Below are 22,218 nucleotides of genomic sequence, written 5' to 3'. Positions count from 1 at the left end.
GTGTCACCCATACCTTCGGCTGGAATTTCTCCCCGGGCAGAGGTGAGGAAGGAAAAAAGCAGTGGGGGCCGGGACAGGAGGGGTATCTCAGGCAGGGAAATGGAAAGCTTCCAGAAGAGCGCCCGGGCTCAGGAGCATCCTGGCTGGCCTGCAGGCACCAAGTCGGCCTGCGTGCTGTCGCTGGTGTGGCTCCACGGCCCTTCCTCTAGGCTTTCAAGTCCTTGTACATATTCAGGTGTTTTACCTGGGAAGGGTGGGAACAGTTCAGCAGCAGCTGACCTGGGGCTCCCCTCACGTTTACGCTCAGACGCCTCGGCACGGTCCCCCAGGTTTGCAATGAGGTCGCTTCTTGCGGGGGGCCTGCTGGCTGCATGGGAGATGATTCCCCACCTCTGACCAACTTCAGAATTGTTTACCACTGGAGCAAGTGCCCTGATAGCGTTTTCCTCTGTATAACTGGTGGCTTCTGTTTTTTTTTTTTTTCCTTTTTTGGTTCAAGGTAGATTTTATTTCTCTTTTATGTATTTATAGATATAAGCATGGAAATAATTCATTCCTATAAATACATCTGTGTGAAGGGAAGAACATTTTTCTGTTTTATTTTTCAATTTTATTTTTGGAAATTTTGAAATTTTATTTATTTTTTTATACAGCAGGTTATTATTAGTTATCTATTTTATACATATACATGTATACAGGTCAATCCCAATCTCCCAACTCACCCCACCACCACCACCCCATGGATTCCCCCCCTTGGTGTCCATACGTTTGTTCTCTACCTCTGTGTCTCTATTTCTGCCCTGCAAACCGGTTCATCTGTATCATTTTTCTAGGTTCCACATATATGCATTAATAAACAATATTTGTTTTTCTCTTTCTGACTTACTTCACTCTGTAGGACAGTCTCTAGATCCATCGACGTCTCTACAAATGACCCAGTTTCATTCCTTTGTATGGCTGAGTAATATTCCATTTTATATACGTGCCACATCTTTATCCTTTCGTCTGTCTGTGGGCATTTAGGTTGCTTCCATTACGTGGTTATTGTAAATAGTGCTGCAGTGAACATTGTGGTGAATGTGTCTTTTGGATTTATGGTTTTCTCTGGGTATATGCCCAGAAGTGGGATTGCTGGATCATATGGTAATTCTATTTTTAGATTTTTAAGGAACCTCCATACTGTTCTCCAAAGTGACTGTATCAATTTACATTCCCACCAATGGTGGAAGAGGGTACCTTTTGTCCACACCCTCCCCAGCATTTGTTGTTTGTAGATCTTCTGATGATGCCCATTCTAACAGGTGTGAGGTGATACCTCATTGTAGTTTTGATTTGCATTTCTCTAATAATTAGTGATGTTGAGAAGCTTTTCATGTGCGTCTTGTCCATCTCTGCATCTTCTTTGAAGAAATGTCTATTTAGATCTTCTACCCATTTTTCTATTGGGTTGTTTGTTTCTTTAATATTAAGCTGCATGAGCTCTTTATATATATTGGAGATTAAACCTTTGTCCATTGATTTCTTTGCAAATATTTTCTCCCATTCTGAGGGTTGCCTTTTTCCATTCCCGTATTTTAGCAAAAAAAAATAAAGAAAGAAAAGGAAGCAGAACAGAGATGTGCGTAAAATATGCCTCTTGAAACTGTTGTTTTGAAATATGGACGTCTTTTAAAATTTTGGGTCGATATACGAACCCAGGATTTGTTTTCAGGGCAGGTGTCATTTACAGGCCTGCAATTATCTTGAATATCAACTGACCATTAGCGCTGGGCTTACAGCTGCTGTTGTGTGAAACGGCCACAAGGTGGCAGCAGTTCTCCTTTACCAAATCTGGTTACTAGGGCCACAGAGCCTCAGTGGAAGTCGTGTTCTAGGTTGTAATTTCGAATGGAATGTGCCAGGAAAAAGCCCCTTAAGTTTGTCTCACGACTTCTTGTTCGTTTTTTAAATTTAATTTTTATTTTTTATCACAGCAAGTTTGATTACAATGTTTGGCTTGTTGTAGGTGTGCAAGATGTGGTTCTTTTGCACATATACATATGTCTGTTCTTCCTGGGACCCTTTTCCCATGTACGTTATGACAGAATGTTGAGTAGTCTTCTCTTGGTATTCCGTAGGTGTTTGGTGATTCTATATTTCACCTGTGTTTGTATATGTCTGTTAACCCCAATATCCTAATATATCCAATCCTCACACCTTTCCAGTGGTGAACCATAAGTTTGTTTAATGAATCTGTGATTGCCCTTCTCTGTGGAAATATCTTCACTGGTATCAATTTTTAGGTAACAACTATAAGTGATATCATATGATATGTGTCTTTCTCTTTCTGACTTACTACAAGTCACGTGATTACCTCTAGACTCATCTACGGTGCTGCAAATGGCATTGTGTCCTTTTTTTCCTGGGCTAATATTCTGTCTGTACATGTACCAGTTCGTCTTTGTCCAGTCATCTGTTGAGGGACTTTTTGGTTGCTTCCATGTCATGGCTACTGCAATGCTGCGGCAATGCACATTTGCCTGCCTGTGTCTTTCCAATTCTGTCTTCTTAGGGTCTAGGCCCAGGAGTGGGCCTGCTGTATCATATGGTAGCAAAATGTTTACCTTCTAGAAGACCCTCCATTCTGTTCTCATTACTGGCTCTTACCAGGTTACGTCCCACTTAAAGTTGAGGTTATGGTCTTCTCCATGACACCTTCAGCGTTTATTGTTTGTAGTATTTTTGCTGATGTTTATTCTGACTAGTGTGAGCTGACATCACTTTGTGGTTGGATTTTCATGCGTCTCATAATCCCTTGAAATTGAGCTTTCTCACATGTCCTTATGTTCCTCAAACTGTGAGTACAGCTTACCTCTTCAAATTGTTTTCATGAAGTATGTGTGACATTTAGAAATATTTTGGCCATTACCTCCCTCAAGAAATTTTGAGGTCAGGATTCATTTACAGCCCTCCAGTACTGGTGCATATGAAGTGACCCTTAGCACAGGTTTTAAAGCTGCTGTTGCAGGTAACGGCCAGAGGGCGGCAGCATTTCTGCTTTTCCCAATCTGGTAACTAGGGAAACAGACCATCCCGGCATTGGTGTTCCTCGGTTATATATTAGAGTGGAATGTGCCCCCAAAAGCTGATGTCTCCTTACTTATGTTTGCTTTATGTATTGAATTTATAGTTTTCTGATTGGAGTCATATTCCACTGTGTACATGGACCACTTCTTCTTTGTGCATTCCTCTGTTGATGGACATTTTCGTAGCTTCCAAGTATTGGCTATGTTAAATATTGCTGTAGTGCAGGATTACCAGCCTGTGTCTTTTCTTTTTGGCTGTACGTGGGCCTCTCATTGCCGTGGACCCTCCCATTGCACAGCACAGGCTCCGGACATGCAGGCCCAGCAGCCATAGCTCACGGGACCGGCCGCTCCACGGCATGTGGCATCTTCCTGAACCAGGGCATGAACCCGTGTCCCCTGCATTGGCAGGCGGACTCTGAACCACTGCGCCACCAGTGACGCCCAGCCTGTGTCTTTTTGATTCTCATCCCCTCAGGCGATAGGCCCAGCAGTGGGTATGCTTGATTGAATGGTAGCTCAGTATTTACCTTTCCAAGGCACCTCATTTTTGTTTTCATTACTGGCTCTTACAATGTCCCACATTGAACCAAGGGTAGGCATTTCACCAAAACCCCTTCAGCCTTTATTGTTTGCAGAATTTTTGCTGCTGGGCATTCTGACTGGTGTGAGCTGATAGGTTTTTGTCATTTGGATTTGCATATCTTTAATTATTCCTAATGTTCAGCCTTTTCGCATGCCTTTTTAAATTTCTTGTACAGAGAAACAGAAAAAAACAGAGAGTGCAATTAACCTCTTGAAATAGTCTTCTTGGATGGTTGCCCTCTTTTGAATTTTTTGGTCAATTTTCGACCCCAGGATTGTTTTTGAGGGCAGGTGTCATTCACAGGCCTGCAATGAGTGTGAATATTTAGTGACCATTAGCACTGGGTTTAAAGCTGCTGTTGTTGGAAATGGACACAAGGTGGCGGTATTTCTCCATTCCCACATCTAGTTACTGGGCAGCAGAGCCTTTCTGGGACCAATGGAATACAGAAGAAGGCATCATTGAAGTCTAATACAGAAAACCATGTCCTGGTGGATGGTAGAATGGCCAGCAGGGTGTAGGAATTAGGGACTACTGGATGTATATCCTCAGTGACTTCACTGACTGTCCTGATATCCTTTACCACGTCCCTAGCAGCCCACGGGGCTGATGTGGTCAGGGCAATGCCAGGTTATGGAGCTCACCTGCGCAACTACCCAGCAGCCCATGGGGCTCTCGTGGTCAGGCCCCTCCCAGGATATGGGGCTCACCTGGGCAGGTCCCCAGCAGACCACAGGGCTCTCATGGTCAGGCTACTCCCAGGTTATGGAGCTCACCTGTGCAACTACCCAGCAGCCCATGGGGCTCTCGTGATCAGGCCCCTCCCAGGATACGTAGCTCCCGTGGGCAGGTAGGACAGCAGGGTCGGGAACACAGGAATCGTGCACGTAGCCCTCATTTCAGAGCACCCCAGATGGCCTGTCTCTCAGAGCTGACACAGAGCACGTCAGAGCAGGAGTTGAACTAACAAACAGCATCTCCGACAGGTCTGTGACCCTGGGCGTCACTCTGGGCGGTCTCCCTCTGCCTGGTCTTCCAGAGACTTCCACTGCAGACGGGGACCAGGCCTCTGTCTCCACCCATCACCCCTCCTCTCCCTGACTCCTGGGTTCCTCTCATTAAGAGAGTGTCTTCTTGAAGTTGTCTCCCACTCATGGGCCCGATAAAATGATTAGAAAACAAGCGAGAGCTGCAGCCCCTTGTCTATCCTGACTCTTAGGAGCCCACACCTGTTCCTTGGACCTGGCCGGTTCAGCGAGGTCCGTTTTCTGCAGTGTGAGCCCCTGAGGTTTGAGGATTGGCTGAGCTGGGCAGCCTGACCCTGCCGGCCAGCCCTGCCCAGGTGTGCCTGTGTTGAGGTCAATATAAACACCACTCCAGGCAGCAAGAGGCACTGCAGGTATGCCTGACGCCATATTCTCTGCCCCGTCAGCAGTCTCGGGGCTGTGCTGGTGGGAGGGTGGGAGCGGCCACGGCTTTGTGGGTGGTCCGGTGTGAGTGGGGCTCTGCTGGAGATTCTGCAGGAGTTGCCAGGCTGCCACCTGCTAAAGAAGAGGATGTGTCACCCATACCTTCGGCTGGAATTTCTCCCCGGGCAGAGGTGAGGAAGGAAAAAAGCAGTGGGGGCCGGGACAGGAGGGGTATCTCAGGCAGGGAAATGGAAAGCTTCCAGAAGAGCGCCCGGGCTCAGGAGCATCCTGGCTGGCCTGCAGGCACCAAGTCGGCCTGCGTGCTGTCGCTGGTGTGGCTCCACGGCCCTTCCTCTAGGCTTTCAAGTCCTTGTACATATTCAGGTGTTTTACCTGGGAAGGGTGGGAACAGTTCAGCAGCAGCTGACCTGGGGCTCCCCTCACGTTTACGCTCAGACGCCTCGGCACGGTCCCCCAGGTTTGCAATGAGGTCGCTTCTTGCGGGGGGCCTGCTGGCTGCATGGGAGATGATTCCCCACCTCTGACCAACTTCAGAATTGTTTACCACTGGAGCAAGTGCCCTGATAGCGTTTTCCTCTGTATAACTGGTGGCTTCTGTTTTTTTTTTTTTTCCTTTTTTGGTTCAAGGTAGATTTTATTTCTCTTTTATGTATTTATAGATATAAGCATGGAAATAATTCATTCCTATAAATACATCTGTGTGAAGGGAAGAACATTTTTCTGTTTTATTTTTCAATTTTATTTTTGGAAATTTTGAAATTTTATTTATTTTTTTATACAGCAGGTTATTATTAGTTATCTATTTTATACATATACATGTATACAGGTCAATCCCAATCTCCCAACTCACCCCACCACCACCACCCCATGGATTCCCCCCCTTGGTGTCCATACGTTTGTTCTCTACCTCTGTGTCTCTATTTCTGCCCTGCAAACCGGTTCATCTGTATCATTTTTCTAGGTTCCACATATATGCATTAATAAACAATATTTGTTTTTCTCTTTCTGACTTACTTCACTCTGTAGGACAGTCTCTAGATCCATCGACGTCTCTACAAATGACCCAGTTTCATTCCTTTGTATGGCTGAGTAATATTCCATTTTATATACGTGCCACATCTTTATCCTTTCGTCTGTCTGTGGGCATTTAGGTTGCTTCCATTACGTGGTTATTGTAAATAGTGCTGCAGTGAACATTGTGGTGAATGTGTCTTTTGGATTTATGGTTTTCTCTGGGTATATGCCCAGAAGTGGGATTGCTGGATCATATGGTAATTCTATTTTTAGATTTTTAAGGAACCTCCATACTGTTCTCCAAAGTGACTGTATCAATTTACATTCCCACCAATGGTGGAAGAGGGTACCTTTTGTCCACACCCTCCCCAGCATTTGTTGTTTGTAGATCTTCTGATGATGCCCATTCTAACAGGTGTGAGGTGATACCTCATTGTAGTTTTGATTTGCATTTCTCTAATAATTAGTGATGTTGAGAAGCTTTTCATGTGCGTCTTGTCCATCTCTGCATCTTCTTTGAAGAAATGTCTATTTAGATCTTCTACCCATTTTTCTATTGGGTTGTTTGTTTCTTTAATATTAAGCTGCATGAGCTCTTTATATATATTGGAGATTAAACCTTTGTCCATTGATTTCTTTGCAAATATTTTCTCCCATTCTGAGGGTTGCCTTTTTCCATTCCCGTATTTTAGCAAAAAAAAATAAAGAAAGAAAAGGAAGCAGAACAGAGATGTGCGTAAAATATGCCTCTTGAAACTGTTGTTTTGAAATATGGACGTCTTTTAAAATTTTGGGTCGATATACGAACCCAGGATTTGTTTTCAGGGCAGGTGTCATTTACAGGCCTGCAATTATCTTGAATATCAACTGACCATTAGCGCTGGGCTTACAGCTGCTGTTGTGTGAAACGGCCACAAGGTGGCAGCAGTTCTCCTTTACCAAATCTGGTTACTAGGGCCACAGAGCCTCAGTGGAAGTCGTGTTCTAGGTTGTAATTTCGAATGGAATGTGCCAGGAAAAAGCCCCTTAAGTTTGTCTCACGACTTCTTGTTCGTTTTTTAAATTTAATTTTTATTTTTTATCACAGCAAGTTTGATTACAATGTTTGGCTTGTTGTAGGTGTGCAAGGTGTGGTTCTTTTGCACATATACATATGTCTGTTCTTCCTGGGACCCTTTTCCCATGTACGTTATGACAGAATGTTGAGTAGTCTTCTCTTGGTATTCCGTAGGTGTTTGGTGATTCTATATTTCACCTGTGTTTGTATATGTCTGTTAACCCCAATATCCTAATATATCCAATCCTCACACCTTTCCAGTGGTGAACCATAAGTTTGTTTAATGAATCTGTGATTGCCCTTCTCTGTGGAAATATCTTCACTGGTATCAATTTTTAGGTAACAACTATTAGTGATATCATATGATATGTGTCTTTCTCTTTCTGACTTACTACAAGTCACGTGATTACCTCTAGACTCATCTACGGTGCTGCAAATGGCATTGTGTCCTTTTTTTCCTGGGCTAATATTCTGTCTGTACATGTACCAGTTCGTCTTTGTCCAGTCATCTGTTGAGGGACTTTTTGGTTGCTTCCATGTCATGGCTACTGCAATGCTGCGGCAATGCACATTTGCCTGCCTGTGTCTTTCCAATTCTGTCTTCTTAGGGTCTAGGCCCAGGAGTGGGCCTGATGTATCATATGGTAGCAAAATGTTTACCTTCTAGAAGACCCTCCATTCTGTTCTCATTACTGGCTCTTACCAGGTTACGTCCCACTTAAAGTTGAGGTTATGGTCTTCTCCATGACACCTTCAGCGTTTATTGTTTGTAGTATTTTTGCTGATGTTTATTCTGACTAGTGTGAGCTGACATCACTTTGTGGTTGGATTTTCATGCGTCTCATAATCCCTTGAAATTGAGCTTTCTCACATGTCCTTATGTTCCTCAAACTGTGAGTACAGCTTACCTCTTCAAATTGTTTTCATGAAGTATGTGTGACATTTAGAAATATTTTGGCCATTACCTCCCTCAAGAAATTTTGAGGTCAGGATTCATTTACAGCCCTCCAGTACTGGTGCATATGAAGTGACCCTTAGCACAGGTTTTAAAGCTGCTGTTGCAGGTAACGGCCAGAGGGCGGCAACATTTCTGCTTTTCCCAATCTGGTAACTAGGGAAACAGACCATCCCGGCAGTGGTGTTCCTCGGTTATATATTAGAGTGGAATGTGCCCCCAAAAGCTGATGTCTCCTTACTTATGTTTGCTTTATGTATTGAATTTATAGTTTTCTGATTGGAGTCATATTCCACTGTGTACATGGACCACTTCTTCTTTGTGCATTCCTCTGTTGATGGACATTTTCGTAGCTTCCAAGTATTGGCTATGTTAAATATTGCTGTAGTGCAGGATTACCAGCCTGTGTCTTTTCTTTTTGGCTGTACGTGGGCCTCTCATTGCCGTGGACCCTCCCATTGCACAGCACAGGCTCCGGACATGCAGGCCCAGCAGCCATAGCTCACGGGACCGGCCGCTCCACGGCATGTGGCATCTTCCTGAACCAGGGCATGAACCCGTGTCCCCTGCATTGGCAGGCGGACTCTGAACCACTGCGCCACCAGTGACGCCCAGCCTGTGTCTTTTTGATTCTCATCCCCTCAGGCGATAGGCCCAGCAGTGGGTATGCTTGATTGAATGGTAGCTCAGTATTTACCTTTCCAAGGCACCTCATTTTTGTTTTCATTACTGGCTCTTACAATGTCCCACATTGAACCAAGGGTAGGCATTTCACCAAAACCCCTTCAGCCTTTATTGTTTGCAGAATTTTTGCTGCTGGGCATTCTGACTGGTGTGAGCTGATAGGTTTTTGTCATTTGGATTTGCATATCTTTAATTATTCCTAATGTTCAGCCTTTTCCCATGCCTTTTTAAATTTCTTGTACAGAGAAACAGAAAAAAACAGAGAGTGCAATTAACCTCTTGAAATAGTCTTCTTGGATGGTTGCCCTCTTTTGAATTTTTTGGTCAATTTTCGACCCCAGGATTGTTTTTGAGGGCAGGTGTCATTCACAGGCCTGCAATGAGTGTGAATATTTAGTGACCATTAGCACTGGGTTTAAAGCTGCTGTTGTTGGAAATGGACACAAGGTGGCGGTATTTCTCCATTCCCACATCTAGTTACTGGGCAGCAGAGCCTTTCTGGGACCAATGGAATACAGAAGAAGGCATCATTGAAGTCTAATACAGAAAACCATGTCCTGGTGGATGGTAGAATGGCCAGCAGGGTGTAGGAATTAGGGACTACTGGATGTATATCCTCAGTGACTTCACTGACTGTCCTGATATCCTTTACCACGTCCCCAGCAGCCCACGGGGCTGATGTGGTCAGGGCAATGCCAGGTTATGGAGCTCACCTGCGCAACTACCCAGCAGCCCATGGGGCTCTCGTGGTCAGGCCCCTCCCAGGATATGGGGCTCACCTGGGCAGGTCCCCAGCAGACCACAGGGCTCTCATGGTCAGGCTACTCCCAGGTTATGGAGCTCACCTGTGCAACTACCCAGCAGCCCATGGGGCTCTCGTGATCAGGCCCCTCCCAGGATACGTAGCTCCCGTGGGCAGGTAGGACAGCAGGGTCGGGAACACAGGAATCGTGCACGTAGCCCTCATTTCAGAGCACCCCAGATGGCCTGTCTCTCAGAGCTGACACAGAGCACGTCAGAGCAGGACTTGAACTAACAAACAGCATCTCTGACAGGTCTGTGACCCTGGGCGTCACTCTGGGCTGTCTCCCTCTGCCTGGTCTTCCAGAGACTTCCACTGCAGACGGGGACCAGGCCTCTGTCTCCACCCATCACCCCTCCTCTCCCTGACTCCTGGGTTCCTCTCATTAAGAGAGTGTCTTCTTGAAGTTGTCTCCCACTCATGGGCCCGATAAAATGATTAGAAAACAAGCGAGAGCTGCAGCCCCTTGTCTATCCTGACTCTTAGGAGCCCACACCTGTTCCTTGGACCTGGCCAGTTCAGCGAGGTCCGTTTTCTGCAGTGTGAGCCCCTGAGGTTTGAGGATTGGCTGAGCTGGGCAGCCTGACCCTGCCGGCCAGCCCTGCCCAGGTGTGCCTGTGTTGAGGTCAATATAAACACCACTCCAGGCAGCAAGAGGCACTGCAGGTATGCCTGACGCCATATTCTCTGCCCCGTCAGCAGTCTCGGGGCTGTGCTGGTGGGAGGGTGGGAGGGGCCACGGCTTTGTGGGTGGTCCGGTGTGAGTGGGGCTCTGCTGGAGATTCTGCAGGAGTTGCCAGGCTGCCACCTGCTAAAGAAGAGGATGTGTCACCCATACCTTCGGCTGGAATTTCTCCCCGGGCAGAGGTGAGGAACGAAAAAAGCAGTGGGGGCCGGGACAGGAGGGGTATCTCAGGCAGGGAAATGGAAAGCTTCCAGAAGAGCGCCCGGGCTCAGGAGCATTCTGGCTGGCCTGCAGGCACCAAGTCGGCCTGCGTGCTGTCGCTGGTGTGGCTCCACGGCCCTCCCTCTAGGCTTTCAAGTCCTTGTACATATTCAGGTGTTTTACTTGGGAAGGGTGGGAACAGTTCAGCAGCAGCTGACCTGGGGCTCCCCTCACGTTTACGCTCAGACGCCTCGGCACGGTCCCCCAGGTTTGCAATGAGGACGCTTCTTGCGGGGTGCCTGCTGGCTGCATGGGAGATGATTCCCCACCTCTGACCAACTTCAGAATTGTTTACCACTGGAGCAAGTGCCCTGATAGCGTTTTCCTCTGTATAACTGGTGGGTTCTGTATTTTTTTTTCTTTTTTGGTTCAAGGTAGATTTATTTCTCTTTTATGTATTTATAGATATAAGCATGGAAATAATTCATTCCTATAAATACATCTGTGTGAAGGGAAGAACATTTTTCTGTTTTATTTTTCAATTTTATTTATTTTTGGAAATTTTGAAATTTTATTTTATTTATTTTTTTATACAGCAGGTTATTACTAGTTATCTATTTTATACATATACATGTATACAGGTCAATCCCAATCTCCCAACTCACCCCACCACCACCACCCCATGGATTCCCCCCCTTGGTGTCCATACTTTTGTTCTCTACCTCTGTGTCTCTATTTCTGCCCTGCAAACCGGTTCATCTGTATCATTTTTCTAGGTTCCACATATATGCATTAATAAACAATATTTGTTTTTCTCTTTCTGACTTACTTCACTCTGTAGGACAGTCTCTAGATCCATCGACGTCTCTACAAATGACCCTGTTTCATTCCTTTGTATGGCTGAGTAATATTCCATTTTATATATGTACCACATCTTTATCCTTTCGTCTGTCTGTGGGCATTTAGGTTGCTTCCATTACGTGGTTATTGTAAATAGTGCTGAAATGAACATTGTGGTGAATGTGTCTTTTGGATTTATGGTTTTCTCTGGGTATATGCCCAGAAGTGGGATTGCTGGATCATATGGTAATTCTATTTTTAGATTTTTAAGGAACCTCCATACTGTTCTCCATAGTGACTGTATCAATTTACATTCCCACCAATGGTGGAAGAGGGTTCCTTTTGTCCACACCCTCCCCAGCATTTGTTGTTTGTAGATCTTCTGATGATGCCCATTCTAACAGGTGTGAGGTGATACCTCATTGTAGTTTTGATTTGCATTTCTCTAATAATTAGTGATGTCGAGCAGCTTTTCATGTGCGTCTTGTCCATCTCTGCATCTTCTTTGAAGAAATGTCTATTTAGATCTTCTACCCATTTTTCTATTGGGTTGTTTGTTTCTTTAATATTAAGCTGCATGAGCTCTTTATATATATTGGAGATTAAACCTTTGTCCATTGATTCCTTTGCAAATATTTTCTCCCATTCTGAGGGTTGCCTTTTTCCATTCCCGTATTTTAGCAAAAAGAAATAAAGAAAGAAAAGGAAGCAGAACAGAGATGTGCGTAAAATATGCCTCTTGAAACTGTTGTTTTGAAATATGGACGTCTTTTAAAATTTTGGGTCGATATACGAACCCAGGATTTGTTTTCAGGGCAGGTGTCATTTACAGGCCTGCAATTATCTTGAATATCAACTGACCATTAGCGCTGGGCTTACAGCTGCTGTTGTGTGAAACGGCCACAAGGTGGCAGCAGTTCTCCTTTACCAAATCTGGTTACTAGGGCCACAGAGCCTCAGTGGAAGTCGTGTTCTAGGTTGTAATTTCGAATGGAATGTGCCAGGAAAAAGCCCCTTAAGTTTGTCTCACGACTTCTTGTTCGTTTTTTAAATTTAATTTTTATTTTTTATCACAGCAAGTTTGATTACAATGTTTGGCTTGTTGTAGGTGTGCAAGATGTGGTTCTTTTGCACATATACATATGTCTGTTCTTCCTGGGACCCTTTTCCCATGTACGTTATGACAGAATGTTGAGTAGTCTTCTCTTGGTATTCCGTAGGTGTTTGGTGATTCTATATTTCACCTGTGTTTGTATATGTCTGTTAACCCCAATATCCTAATATATCCAATCCTCACACCTTTCCAGTGGTGAACCATAAGTTTGTTTAATGAATCTGTGATTGCCCTTCTCTGTGGAAATATCTTCACTGGTATCAATTTTTAGGTAACAACTATAAGTGATATCATATGATATGTGTCTTTCTCTTTCTGACTTACTACAAGTCACGTGATTACCTCTAGACTCATCTACGGTACTGCAAATGGCATTGTGTCCTTTTTTTCCTGGGCTAATATTCTGTCTGTACATGTACCAGTTCGTCTTTGTCCAGTCATCTGTTGAGGGACTTTTTGGTTGCTTCCATGTCATGGCTACTGCAATGCTGCGGCAATGCACATTTGCCTGCCTGTGTCTTTCCAATTCTGTCTTCTTAGGGTCTAGGCCCAGGAGTGGGCCTGCTGTATCATATGGTAGCAAAATGTTTACCTTCTAGAAGACCCTCCATTCTGTTCTCATTACTGGCTCTTACCAGGTTACGTCCCACTTAAAGTTGAGGTTATGGTCTTCTCCAAGACACCTTCAGCGTTTATTGTTTGTAGTATTTTTGCTGATGTTTATTCTGACTAGTGTGAGCTGACACCACTTTGTGGTTGGATTTTCATGCGTCTCATAATCCCTTGAAATGGAGCTTTCTCACATGTCCTTATGTTCCTCAAACTGTGAGTACAGCTTACCTCTTCAAATTGTTTTCATGAAGTATATGTGACATTTAGAAATATTTTGGCCATTACCTCCCTCAAGACATTTTGAGGTCAGGTTTCATTTACAGCCCTCCAGTACTGGTGCATATGAAGTGACCCTTAGCACAGGTTTTAAAGCTGCTGTTGCAGGTAACGGCCCGAGGGTCGCAGCATTTCTGCTTTTCCCAATCTGGTAACTAGGGAAACAGACCATCCCGGCAGTGGTGTTCTTCGGTTATATATTAGAGTGGAATGTGCCCCCAAAAGCTGATGTCTCCTTACTTATGTTTGCTTTATGTATTGAATTTATAGTTTTCTGATTGGAGTCATATTCCACTGTGTACATGGACCACTTCTTCTTTGTGCATTCCTCTGTTGATGGACATTTTCGTAGCTTCCAAGTATTGGCTATGTTAAATATTGCTGTAGTGCAGGATTACCAGCCTGTGTCTTTTCTTTTTGGCTGTACGTGGGCCTCTCATTGCCGTGGACCCTCCCATTGCACAGCACAGGCTCCGGACATGCAGGCCCAGCAGCCATAGCTCACGGGACCGGCCGCTACACAGCATGTGGCATCTTCCTGAACCGCGGCATGAATCCGTGTCCCCTGCATTGGCAGGCAGACTCTGAACCACTGCGCCACCAGTGACGCCCAGCCAGTGTCTTTTTGATTCTCATCCCCTCAGGCGATAGGCCCAGCAGCGGGTATGCTTGATTGAATGGTAGCTCAGTATTTACCTTTCCAAGGCACCTCATTTTTGTTTTCATTACTGGCTCTTACAATGTCCCACGTTGAACCAAGAGTAGGCATTTCTCCAAAACCCCTTCAGCCTTTATTGTTTGCAGAATTTTTGCTGCTGGGCATTTGACTGGTGTGAGCTGATAGGTTTTTGTCATTTGGATTTGCATATCTTTAATTATTCCTAATGTTCAGCCTTTTCCCATGCCTTTTTAAATTTCTTGTACAGAAAAACAGAAAAAAACAGAGAGTGCAATTAACCTCTTGAAATAGTCTTCTTGGATGGTTGCCCTCTTTTGAATTTTTTGGTCAATTTTCGACCCCAGGATTGTTTTTGAGGGCAGGTGTCATTCACAGGCCTGCAATGAGTGTGAATATTTAGTGACCATTAGCACTGGGTTTAAAGCTGCTGTTGTTGGAAATGGACACAAGGTGGCGGTATTTCTCCATTCCCACATCTAGTTACTGGGCAGCAGAGCCTTTCTGGGACCAATGGAATACAGAAGAAGGCATCATTGAAGTCTAATACAGAAAACCATGTCCTGGTGGATGGTAGAATGGCCAGCAGGGTGTAGGAATTAGGGACTACTGGATGTATATCCTCGGTGACTTCACTGACTGTCCTGATATCCTTTACCACGTCCCCAGCAGCCCACGGGGCTGACGTGGTCAGGGCAATGCCAGGTTATGGAGCTCACCTGCGCAACTACCCAGCAGCCCATGGGGCTCTCGTGGTCAGGCCCCTCCCAGGATATGGGGCTCACCTGGGCAGGTCCCCAGCAGACCACAGGGCTCTCATGGTCAGGCTACTCCCAGGTTATGGAGCTCACCTGTGCAACTACCCAGCAGCCCATGGGGCTCTCGTGATCAGGCCCCTCCCAGGATACGTAGCTCCCGTGGGCAGGTAGGACAGCAGGGCCGGGAACACAGGAATCGTGCATGTAGCCCTCATTTCAGAGCACCCCAGATGGCCTGTCTCTCAGAGCTGACACAGAGCACGTCAGAGCAGGACTTGAACTAACAAACAGCATCTCCGACAGGTCTGTGACCCTGGGCGTCACTCTGTGCGGCCTCCCTCTGCCTGGTCTTCCAGAGACTTCCACTGCAGACGGGGACCAGGCCTCTGTCTCCACCCATCACCCCTCCTCTCCCTGACTCCTGGGTTCCTCTCATTAAGAGAGTGTCTTCTTGAAGTTGTCTCCCACTCATGGGCCCGATAAAATGATTAGAAAACAAGCCAGAGCTGCAGCCCCTTGTCTATCCTGACTCTTAGGAGCCCACACCTGTTCCTTGGACCTGGCCGGTTCAGCGAGGTCCGTTTTCTGCAGTGTGAGCCCCTGAGGTTTGAGGATTGGCTGAGCTGGGCAGCCTGACCCTGCCGGCCAGCCCTGCCCAGGTGTGCCTGTGTTGAGGTCAATATAAACACCACTCCAGGCAGCAAGAGGCACTGCAGGTATGCCTGACGCCATATTCTCTGCCCCGTCAGCAGTCTCGGGGCTGTGCTGGTGGGAGGGTGGGAGGGGCCACGGCTTTGTGGGTGGTCCGGTGTGAGTGGGGCTCTGCTGGAGATTCTGCAGGAGTTGCCAGGCTGCCACCTGCTAAAGAAGAGGATGTGTCACCCATACCTTCGGCTGGAATTTCTCCCCGGGCAGAGGTGAGGAAGGAAAAAAGCAGTGGGGGCCGGGACAGGAGGGGTATCTCAGGCAGGGAAATGGAAAGCTTCCAGAAGAGCGCCCGGGCTCAGGAGCATCCTGGCTGGCCTGCAGGCACCAAGTCGGCCTGCGTGCTGTCGCTGGTGTGGCTCCACGGCCCTCCCTCTAGGCTTTCAAGTCCTTGAACATATTCAGGTGTTTTACCTGGGAAGGGTGGGAACAGTTCAGCAGCAGCTGACCTGGGGCTCCCTTCACGTTTACGCTCAGACGCCTCGGCACGGTCCCCCAGGTTTGCAATGAGGTCGCTTCTTGCGGGGGGCCTGCTGGCTGCATGGGAGATGATTCCCCACCTCTGACCAACTTCAGAATTGTTTACCACTGGAGCAAGTGCCCTGATAGCGTTTTCCTCTGTATAACTGGTGGCTTCTGTTTTTTTTTTTCTTTTTTGCTTCAAGGTAGATTTATTTCTCTTTTATGTATTTATAGATATAAGCATGGAAATAATTCATTCCTATAAATACATCTGTGTGAAGGGAAGAACATTTTTCTGTTTTATTTTTCAATTTTATTTATTTTTGGAAATTTTGAAATTTTATTTTATTTATTTTTTTATACAGCAGGTTATTATTAGTTATCTATTTTATACATATACATGTATACAGGTCAATCCCAATCTCCCAACTCACCCCACCACCACCACCCCATGGATTCCCCCCCTTGGTGTCCATACGTTTGTTCTCTACCTCTGTGTCTCTATTTCTGCCCTGCAAACCGGTTCATCTGTATCATTTTTCTAGGTTCCACATATATGCATTAATAAACAATATTTGTTTTTCTCTTTCTGACTTACTTCACTCTGTAGGACAGTCTCTAGATCCATCGACGTCTCTACAAATGACCCAGTTTCATTCCTTTGTATGGCTGAGTAATATTCCATTTTATATATGTGCCACATCTTTATCCTTTCGTCTGTCTGTGGGCATTTAGGTTGCTTCCATTACGTGGTTATTGTAAATAGTGCTGCAGTGAACATTGTGGTGAATGTGTCTTTTGGATTTATGGTTTTCTCTGGGTATATGCCCAGAAGTGGGATTGCTGGATCATATGGTAATTCTATTTTTAGATTTTTAAGGAACCTCCATACTGTTCTCCATAGTGACTGTATCAATTTACATTCCCACCAATGGTGGAAGAGGGTTCCTTTTGTCCACACCCTCCCCAGCATTTGTTGTTTGTAGATCTTCTGATGATGCCCATTCTAACAGGTGTGAGGTGATACCTCATTGTAGTTTTGATTTGCATTTCTCTAATAATTAGTGATGTCGAGCAGCTTTTCATGTGCGTCTTGTCCATCTCTGCATCTTCTTTGAAGAAATGTCTATTTAGATCTTCTACCCATTTTTCTATTGGGTTGTTTGTTTCTTTAATATTAAGCTGCATGAGCTCTTTATATATATTGGAGATTAAACCTTTGTCCATTGATTTCTTTGCAAATATTTTCTCCCATTCTGAGGGTTGCCTTTTTCCATTCCCGTATTTTAGCAAAAAGAAATAAAGAAAGAAAAGGAAGCAGAACAGAGATGTGCGTAAAATATGCCTCTTGAAACTGTTGTTTTGAAATATGGACGTCTTTTAAAATTTTGGGTCGATATACGAACCCAGGATTTGTTTTCAGGGCAGGTGTCATTTACAGGCCTGCAATTATCTTGAATATCAACTGACCATTAGCGCTGGGCTTACAGCTGCTGTTGTGTGAAACGGCCACAAGGTGGCAGCAGTTCTCCTTTACCAAATCTGGTTACTAGGGCCACAGAGCCTCAGTGGAAGTCGTGTTCTAGGTTGTAATTTCGAATGGAATGTGCCAGGAAAAAGCCCCTTAAGTTTGTCTCACGACTTCTTGTTCGTTTTTTAAATTTAATTTTTATTTTTTATCACAGCAAGTTTGATTACAATGTTTGGCTTGTTGTAGGTGTGCAAGATGTGGTTCTTTTGCACATATACATATGTCTGTTCTTCCTGGGACCCTTTTCCCATGTACGTTATGACAGAATGTTGAGTAGTCTTCTCTTGGTATTCCGTAGGTGTTTGGTGATTCTATATTTCACCTGTGTTTGTATATGTCTGTTAACCCCAATATCCTAATATATCCAATCCTCACACCTTTCCAGTGGTGAACCATAAGATTGTTTAATGAATCTGTGATTGCCCTTCTCTGTGGAAATATCTTCACTCGTATCAATTTTTAGGTAACACCTATAAGTGATATCATATGATATGTGTCTTTCTCTTTCTGACTTACTACAAGTCACGTGATAACCTCTAGACTCATCTACGGTGCTGCATATGGCATTGTGTCCTTTTTTTCCTGGGCTAATATTCTGTCTGTACATGTACCAGTTCGTCTTTGTCCAGTCATCTGTTGAGGGACTTTTTGGTTGCTTCCATGTCATGGCTACTGCAATGCTGCGGCAATGCACATTTGCCTGCGTGTGTCTTTCCAATTCTGTCTTCTTAGGGTCTAGGACCAGGAGTGGGCCTGCTGTATCATATGGTAGCAAAATGTTTACCTTCTGGAAGACCCTCCATTCTGTTCTCATTACTGGCTCTTACCAGGTTACGTCCCACTTAAAGTTGAGGTTATGGTCTTCTCCACGACACCTTCAGCGTTTATTGTTTGTAGTATTTTTGCTGATGTTTATTCTGACTAGTGTGAGCTGACACCACTTTGTGGTTGGATTTTCATGCGTCTCATAATCCCTTGAAATGGAGCTTTCTCACATGTCCTTATGTTCCTCAAACTGTGAGTACAGCTTACCTCTTCAAATTGTTTTCATGAAGTATGTGTGACATTTAGAAATATTTTGGCCATTACCGCCCTCAAGACATTTTGAGGTCAGGTTTCATTTACAGCCCTCCAGTACTGGTGCATATGAAGTGACCCTTAGCACAGGTTTTAAAGCTGCTGTTGCAGGTAACGGCCAGAGGGCGGCAGCATTTCTGCTTTTCCCAATCTGGTAACTAGGGAAACAGACCATCCCGGCATTGGTGTTCCTCGGTTATATATTAGAGTGGAATGTGCCCCCAAAAGCTGATGTCTCCTTACTTATGTTTGCTTTATGTATTGAATTTATAGTTTTCTGATTGGAGTCATATTCCACTGTGTACATGGACCACTTCTTCTTTGTGCATTCCTCTGTTGATGGACATTTTCGTAGCTTCCAAGTATTGGCTATGTTAAATATTGCTGTAGTGCAGGATTACCAGCCTGTGTCTTTTCTTTTTGGCTGTACGTTGGCCTCTCATTGCCGTGGACCCTCCCATTGCACAGCACAGGCTCCGGACATGCAGGCCCAGCAGCCATAGCTCATGGGACCGGCCGCTCCACGGCATGTGGCATCTTCCTGAACCAGGGCATGAACCCGTGTCCCCTGCATTGGCAGGCGGACTCTGAACCACTGCGCCACCAGTGACGCCCAGCCTGTGTCTTTTTGATTCTCATCCCCTCAGGCGATAGGCCCAGCAGTGGGTATGCTTGATTGAATGGTAGCTCAGTATTTACCTTTCCAAGGCACCTCATTTTTGTTTTCATTACTGGCTCTTACAATGTCCCACGTTGAACCAAGGGTAGGCATTTCTCCAAAACCCCTTCAGCCTTTATTGTTTGCAGAATTTTTGCTGCTGGGCATTCTGACTGGTGTGAGCTGATAGGTTTTTGTCATTTGGATTTGCATATCTTTAATTATTCCTAATGTTCAGCCTTTTCCCATGCCTTTTTAAATTTCTTGTACAGAGAAACAGAAAAAAACAGAGAGTGCAATTAACCTCTTGAAATAGTCTTCTTGGATGGTTGCCCTCTTTTGAATTTTTTGGTCAATTTTCGACCCCAGGATTGTTTTTGAGGGCAGGTGTCATTCACAGGCCTGCAATGAGTGTGAATATTTAGTGACCATTAGCACTGGGTTTAAAGCTGCTGTTGTTGGAAATGGACACAAGGTGGCGGTATTTCTCCATTCCCACATCTAGTTACTGGGCAGCAGAGCCTTTCTGGGACCAATGGAATACAGAAGAAGGCATCATTGAAGTCTAATACAGAAAACCATGTCCTAGTGGATGGTAGAATGGCCAGCAGGGTGTAGGAATTAGGGACTACTGGATGTATATCCTCGGTGACTTCACTGACTGTCCTGATATCCTTTACCACGTCCCCAGCAGCCCACGGGGCTGACGTGGTCAGGGCAATGCCAGGTTATGGAGCTCACCTGCGCAACTACCCAGCAGCCCATGGGGCTCTCGTGGTCAGGCCCCTCCCAGGATATGGGGCTCACCTGGGCAGGTCCCCAGCAGACCACAGGGCTCTCATGGTCAGGCTACTCCCAGGTTATGGAGCTCACCTGTGCAACTACCCAGCAGCCCATGGGGCTCTCGTGATCAGGCCCCTCCCAGGATACTTAGCACCCGTGGGCAGGTAGGACAGCAGGGCCGGGAACACAGGAATCGTGCACGTAGCCCTCATTTCAGAGCACCCCAGATGGCCTGTCTCTCAGAGCTGACACAGAGCACGTCAGAGCAGGACTTGAACTAACAAACAGCATCTCCGACAGGTCTGTGACCCTGGGCGTCACTCTGTGCGGTCTCCCTCTGCCTGGTCTTCCAGAGACTTCCACTGCAGACGGGGACCAGGCCTCTGTCTCCACCCATCACCCCTCCTCTCCCTGACTCCTGGGTTCCTCTCATTAAGAGAGTGTCTTCTTGAAGTTGTCTCCCACTCATGGGCCCGATAAAATGATTAGAAAACAAGCCAGAGCTGCAGCCCCTTGTCTATCCTGACTCTTAGGAGCCCACACCTGTTCCTTGGACCTGGCCGGTTCAGCGAGGTCCGTTTTCTGCAGTGTGAGCCCCTGAGGTTTGAGGATTGGCTGAGCTGGGCAGCCTGACCCTGCCGGCCAGCCCTGCCCAGGTGTGCCTGTGTTGAGGTCAATATAAACACCACTCCAGGCAGCAAGAGGCACTGCAGGTATGCCTGACGCCATATTCTCTGCCCCGTCAGCAGTCTCGGGGCTGTGCTGGTGGGAGGGTGGGAGGGGCCACGGCTTTGTGGGTGGTCCGGTGTGAGTGGGGCTCTGCTGGAGATTCTGCAGGAGTTGCCAGGCTGCCACCTGCTAAAGAAGAGGATGTGTCACCCATACCTTCGGCTGGAATTTCTCCCCGGGCAGAGGTGAGGAAGGAAAAAAGCAGTGGGGGCCGGGACAGGAGGGGTATCTCAGGCAGGGAAATGGAAAGCTTCCAGAAGAGCGCCCGGGCTCAGGAGCATCCTGGCTGGCCTGCAGGCACCAAGTCGGCCTGCGTGCTGTCGCTGGTGTGGCTCCACGGCCCTTCCTCTAGGCTTTCAAGTCCTTGTACATATTCAGGTGTTTTACCTGGGAAGGGTGGGAACAGTTCAGCAGCAGCTGACCTGGGGCTCCCCTCACGTTTACGCTCAGACGCCTCGGCACGGTCCTCCAGGTTTGCAATGAGGACGCTTCTTGCGGGGGGCCTGCTGGCTGCATGGGAGATGATTCCCCACCTCTGACCAACTTCAGAATTGTTTACCACTGGAGCAAGTGCCCTGATAGCGTTTTCCTCTGTATAACTGGTGGCTTCTGTTTTTTTTTTTTTTCTTTTTTGGTTCAAGGTAGATTTTATTTCTCTTTTATGTATTTATAGATATAAGCATGGAAATAATTCATTCCTATAAATACATCTGTGTGAAGGGAAGAACATTTTTCTGTTTTATTTTTCAATTTTATTTATTTTTGGAAATTTTGAAATTTTATTTATTTTTTTATACAGCAGGTTATTATTAGTTATCTATTTTATACATATACATGTATACAGGTCAATCCCAATCTCCCAACTCACCCCACCACCACCACCCCATGGATTCCCCCCCTTGGTGTCCATACGTTTGTTCTCTACCTCTGTGTCTCTATTTCTGCCCTGCAAACCGGTTCATCTGTATCATTTTTCTAGGTTCCACATATATGCATTAATAAACAATATTTGTTTTTCTCTTTCTGACTTACTTCACTCTGTAGGACAGTCTCTAGATCCATCGACGTCTCTACAAATGACCCAGTTTCATTCCTTTGTATGGCTGAGTAATATTCCATTTTATATACGTGCCACATCTTTATCCTTTCGTCTGTTTGTGGGCATTTAGGTTGCTTCCATTACGTGGTTATTGTAAATAGTGCTGCAGTGAACATTGTGGTGAATGTGTCTTTTGGATTTATGGTTTTCTCTGGGTATATGCCCAGAAGTGGGATTGCTGGATCATATGGTAATTCTATTTTTAGATTTTTAAGGAACCTCCATACTGTTCTCCATAGTGACTGTATCAATTTACATTCCCACCAATGGTGGAAGAGGGTACCTTTTGTCCACACCCTCCCCAGCATTTGTTGTTTGTAGATCTTCTGATGATGCCCATTCTAACAGGTGTGAGGTGATACCTCATTGTAGTTTTGATTTGCATTTCTCTAATAATTAGTGATGTCGAGCAGCTTTTC

Source organism: Mesoplodon densirostris, chromosome 18, assembly GCF_025265405.1.
Source record: "Mesoplodon densirostris isolate mMesDen1 chromosome 18, mMesDen1 primary haplotype, whole genome shotgun sequence".
In the NCBI taxonomy this organism is placed as follows: domain Eukaryota; kingdom Metazoa; phylum Chordata; class Mammalia; order Artiodactyla; family Ziphiidae; genus Mesoplodon; species Mesoplodon densirostris.
Note: the sequence above shows the minus strand (reverse complement) of the source record.